Source organism: Mustela erminea, chromosome 10 (assembly GCF_009829155.1).
Source record: "Mustela erminea isolate mMusErm1 chromosome 10, mMusErm1.Pri, whole genome shotgun sequence".
Taxonomy (NCBI): Eukaryota; Metazoa; Chordata; class Mammalia; order Carnivora; family Mustelidae; genus Mustela; species Mustela erminea.
Window position 1 is genome coordinate 91607342 of NC_045623.1, and position 6000 is coordinate 91613341.

A 6000-nucleotide genomic window follows, 5' to 3' on the forward strand; every position below is an offset into this window, starting at 1 on the left:
TCCCGTCTGAGGCCTGATTCCAGCTGACCTTGGCATCGGCTCCTCCAGGTCCACAGCCTGACCCTTGTTTTGCTCAGAAACCCCACATCATTTCACACAGGAAATTCAACCTGGCCTTCTCACGTCCTGTTCTCAAGAAGAGAGGAAAAAAACCTGTAAAGTCAGTCACTGTGTTGTTTTTTAAACAGACTTTGAAATGTTTCCTGAGAGGGAGGGAGAGCTCAAGAAAAGGAGAGAGAGAGAAGATAGAAGCGGGAGGGAAACCGTGTCAGGAGGACAAAGAATGAGAGAGAGAGAGAGAGGCAGGATAAGGGGCTTCTGGGAGGGAACCAACGTGGAAAGCTTTGGGAACGGCCCCGGGGAAAACCTGCGGCCAGCGGGGGTCCCCTGGCGTCCAGCTACCCCCCAACCTTGGGCCAGGCCGGGGCAGATAGAGGAGACCTGCTGGGCGAGTGGACAGACAGTGGTGGCGGTGGCTGCGTGCTGCTTGTGGGAGGCCACCGTGACGTATCTGGGAATTTCGCGGGCCCGGTGCTGGCAGCTGGAAACTGGCCTCGGCGGGACTATTGACACCACGGAAACTGGCTGACATGACAAATCAGGACTTCTTTCCTTTTCTTCTCTTTCCTTTCTTTTTTTCTTCCCTTTATCTCTTCTGAAGAGCCCGCTTACCACCCGCACACCACTGCCCAGGGATTCATTCCAGCCCTGTCTCTTAATAGCTGTGTGGCCTTGGTCTTGTAGTGGTCTGCGGTCCTCAGTTTCCCCACTTGTGCTATCAGAAGGCGAATCCCCATCCCAGAGGGCTGTTGGGGAACCGAGCTCAGAGTCTGCCTGAAGTGCCCACATGTGGACACTACCACAGGGCCCCTTCTTCCCTGGGACAGCTCTGAAGCCTGTCCCCTTGGTCCTCTTTACTTCCCCTTGCCGGCTGAGGTTTCCCTGGAAAAGAAAAAGGGATTTAAGCTTCACCCTCCGTTCAGTAGGAAAGCACTGATCCTCCTGCCGGGGACACTCCTATGTTTCTAAGGCCCTTGTCTTTTTTTTTTTTTTTTTTTTAAAGATTTTATTTATTTATTTGTCACAGAGAGAAATCACAAGTAGGCAGAGAGGCAGGCGGTGAGGGGGCGGTGAGGGGGCGGGGAAGCAGGCTCCCTGCTGAGCGGGGCTGATCCCAGGACCCTGAGATCATGACCTGAGCTGAAGGCAGAGGCTTAACCCACAGAGCCACCCAGGGGGCCCCAGGCCCTTGTCCTTTGAACTCAGTGTGTAGTCCTTGAGTTCTCTGTGAGCACAACATGGCAGGGACGGCATGGGAAGGGATGGGGAGGCCAGAGGAAAAGATCGAGATGATTAAGATAGATTTCCTGGAGTCACAGGAACGCAAGATGAGGTGGCACGTCCAGAAATGACTGGCACTAAGAAACCAATGACATGTGGCCTTGAAACATGGAAATCAGGGGAGGCTCCCAGGAAAGGTCACATTGGAGCTGGGTGGTCCTTCCTTCCCTCCTTCCCTCCCCCCTGCCCCTTCTTCTTTCCCTCCCTCTCTCCTCCCCTTCTTTTCTCCCTCCCTCCTTCACCCCTCCCTTTCATCATTTAATCATAATTTATTCATCCATCATTCACCATTCAGCCCAGGCTAGGTGTTGAGGACACAGAGAAATAACATGCGTCCCCCCCCCGCTCCCGCCCCCCGCCAGCCTCCAGGGGCTCCCAGGCAAGTGGGGAAGACAAACCCACAGGCAGCTTCTTGCCGTGTGGTATGGTCCCCTTTACAGGCCGGTGGGATTGCGACCCTGGGGATGGTGAGGAGGACCGTCCAGGGAGCAGAGGCCGGGAGGCTGGACTAGTCAGAGTGTGTTCAAAGGTCCTGAGGAGGCTGAGGGGCCACAGGGGCACAGGAGCTGGAAAGGGAAGTCAGGCCCTCGAGCACCTGAGGCAGGACACCTCCTTGTCATCGCGCAGGAGTGGCTCCAGGGACCGGCAGGGTAAGGAGAGGAGGTGGGAGGAGGGTCCTGGAGATCAGGCTGCCCCACACCAGAAGGCCTTCTCGGCAGCCTCGGAAGCCTCGGCCTTCTCTTCTGCAGAGCTAGGGAGCTGCCTCCCTCGGCAGTGGATGTGTCCGCATCTGTCCTCCTTTCCTCTGGAAACAACATCCGGGCTTTCTTGTGAGGCACGGCCTCCCCTCCGTGCTCCCTCTGGATGGTTCTGCCTCACCTCTTCACGAGTCAGACCGGGTCACTCCTCTGCTCAAAATCCCCCTCCCTGGCAAGAGAAGGCCAGCTCCCCACAGCAAGCTTCAGGCCCTACAGGGTCTGGCCTGGGTTACTCTCCAGCTGCCCCTTTCCCACCCGCGGGCCCCAGTCACCAGCTCCAGTCACACTGGTCCTTGCGCGGCTCCTGGATCATGCCAGCCTGCTCCCACCTCAGGGCCTTTGCTCGTGCTGTTCCTCGGCCTGAGAGGCAGTCAGGGCACAGTGCACACACTCGGTTCATTCACGTCTCTGCTCGATGTCCTCTCATTAGGGAGGGCTTCCTGACCCCTGCGTGACTTTCCGTCCACTTACCTACTTGCTGCTTGCTCTGTAATGCTCTCTGCTATCTGACATGTCCCACCTTCCCTTTCGCTTTGTGGTTTATTTCTCTCTGATGCCTCCACTGGAGTGCTGACTGGGGGGCCAGGGCCCTTCTGCTCAGCTGCACCCCCAGCGCCTGGCAGAGTCATCACACAAGGGCCAGCGGGGAACCCTGGGGGAGGCAGTGAAAGACTCGGCACCCTTCCCACCTTCAGATCCCAGCCTAGCCACTCACTAGTGTGTCACCTTGGACATGTCACTTAACCTCCCTGCACCCCATTTCCCTGGCCAGTGAAAAGGGATACAGTTGCCTCCGCCCTGCCGAGTTGCTGTAAAGACAGAATGAAATGAGACCGTACACGTGAAACCCTTGTAGGACACTTGACACGTGACGGTTGCTCGGTCCGGGTTTGCTGTGGTTATTACCAGCAGCTACTTGGAATAAGGCTCCAGCCTTGTCCTCTGGTGTGGGATCCAACAGCTCTGCACACGCTGGATATGTGACATTGGGGGAGTGACCCCTCTGAGCCCCCGGGTTCCTCGCCTGCCAGAGAAGGAAGCAGCATCCGCCTCACCAGGCTCTTATCAGGATAGAAGGTTAAGAGGGAAGGCGGACAAGAAGCCCATGGCCTATGCTCAACACGTGGGAGGTACCCATCGTCAGCTGTGATGTCCGACCCAACAGGGAGTGCCCAAGCTTACAGACACCCGCAGTGGCTCGTTAGGGGCTCGCTCTGGGGTCTCAGCTGGCTGGAGCCATGGCCGGTCTTACACATTCATTCAACAAACGCTCACTGGGTATCTGTATGGGCTGGACACTGTTCTGGGTGCTGGGGATGCAACAAAGAACAAGACAGGCAAAGACTCCAGCCTCGGCAAAGCTTCTGTTTGCATGTAATAAGATGAAGTGTCAGAGGGATACTTGTGCCGGGGCCGGACATGGGTCCAAAGTATTGCAGGAAGAGGCTGGTCTGAGCTGTGGCACGCAGGGCAGGGGCCCAGGCCTTGGAGAGGCACTGACTGGCTGACTGCTAAAATTGACACTGGGATTCTTAGCTGCATTACTAAAGGTAGCGCACCCAGAAGAAGGAGGTGAGAGTCTCCTTCTCCCCTATAAGGCTCATACACACCCTCCAACCCCCAGCAATAGGGAAGGTCTGGCTCATGAGTGGACCTCTATGTCTGTACCTGCTGCTACCCACTCTTGCATTTTCAGTAAATGCCACCTTTATTCTCTCTCGAGAACTCCCCAACACCCTCTTCCCCAACAAATACACACATACTTTCGGTCCATGTGATCTGGGTGGAAATGACACCATTCCCCAGCTCTGGAGATAAACATGTGACCAAAGTTTGACCTGTCAGAGCACCGGATCCCACCTCCAGCCATTGGCTTAAGGGAGAGAACATTACCCATGCCAAGCCAATGAGACTCAATTCTGGGACTTTGCCTAGAACTCTGGGATTGCTAAACTGATAAAATGTAAAACTTTGGTTGCTGAAGGCCTCTAAGGGAAAGGCCTGCCTGAAAATGAGGCCAAGACAGAGAATAGCCTTATGGAAAGCTGTAGAAGGAGAATAAGAGAGCATGATCCCTGATAATATTGTTTGAACTTCTGGATGCAGCCATGCCTGAAGCCATAACCCCCTGGAATTTTTCAGTTATATGAGCCCATAATGAAGCCGGTTTGAGAGAGAGTTCCATGATATGAAACTACATGAGTCTTTACCAATACAGTTCAGCCCCAGAAAACCCGTTTGGAGAACTGTTGGTCTACCAGATCACAACCAGAAAAAGGCAAAGACAGTGTGTGTGTGTGTTGTGAGGGGTTGGGTTCTTCTTAAAACCATGTCATTTGAGAAACAGTTGAAGGTGCTGTAACCTGGTGGCAAAGTACCTGGGTTTTGGCATCAGCGCAGGTCTTCTACTCAGCTCATATTCCTTAGGTAACCTTAAGCAAACCCCTTCACATCTCTAAGGCTCAGTTCCACCTCTTTAAAATGGGCACAATAACAGTGTCTACATCAAAGAGGCAGACATAAGATAACATGAGTAATGTGTTTGGCTCAGCATCTGGAGAGTAGCTGATAGAAGAGCTGACTTAGAGGCCTGGAGGGGCTCAGAGTGGATGAGGGATTGGCATAGTGCTGGACTGGGGCAGGAAGTTGTGGGGGTGGCTAGAGGGAAGAATGGGGCTGATGAGTAAAGTATAGAGGCAGACTTCAGTTCAGCATGATGAAGAACTTCCTCCTAGTCAAAAGTAGCTAAAAATAGCATGGACTGCCCTGATAGGTAATGAGCTCCCCTGTCACTAGAGGTATTCAACCACTTGGAAATACTATAGAAGCGATTCAAGCATTGGGCAAAGGGTTCCTGAGTTCTATGAGGGGTGAGGAGGAGTCATGAACCAGACTTCAGTTTTTAGCCAAACTGCTTTCCACAGGAATGTTTAAATTCTGGTTCCAGCTCCAACCCCCTTCAAAGGAATCCCTAGGCTTCATCACGCTAGTGTGCTTTTCCTTCAGATCTGCAGTTCCAAATTCAGGCCAATTCAGTTCCTTGGATCTGCCTCAAGGCAGGGAGCAAACAAATATGTAGGAACCATTGTCAGGTCGTAGAAAGAAGGGACACCTGGCCTCCTGGCCCAGGCAAACTCTCAGCATCTGTCTCAGGGATAGTCACCTGAGCCAAGCCAATGAATGTCAATCCCAGAACTTCTGCAGGAATTATTAAAAAGGAAGCCTTCCCTTTCTGTGGTTGGCTAAACTTAACAATATTAGAACTTCTGGCATCTTTCTTTGCACCTCCTGAGGAGAGCTTGCTCACAAATGAAGCCAACACAGAGGAAGGCAGAATAGAGAGAGTGCGTGAGAGATTTTTAAGGAACTGGCTCACTTTATTGTAAAGGCTGGTAAGTCGAGATCTGCCAGTCTCAGACCAGCAGCCTGAGACCCAAGGATGAGCTGATGTTGCAGCTCCAAGTCCAAAGGCAGACCGCTGGCAGAATTCTCTCTTCCTCAGGGAAGTCAGTCTTTTTTCTCTTAAGGCCTTCAACTGATTAGATGAGGCCCACCACGTTATGGAGAGTGACCCACTTTACTCAAAGGCTACTCATTTAGATATCAGTGTCATCTAAAAACTAACTCTCCAGCAACATCTTGACTAGTGTTTGGCCAAATATCTGGGTCCTATGGCCTAGCCAAGTTGGCACATAGTATTAACCAACTAGCCAAGTTGGCACATAGTATTAACCATCACTTGAAATGACCAAGAGTCCTGACTGGAGGCACGGGGTACCAGATGATCTTTCTGTGCTTCTCTTTATCTCAGGCACTCCACCTGGAGCAGAGGCAGTGAATGGAATGTCTTGGAAAGAGCACTGGATTAAAGAACCAGACCTGAACACAAATTTCTTCTGTT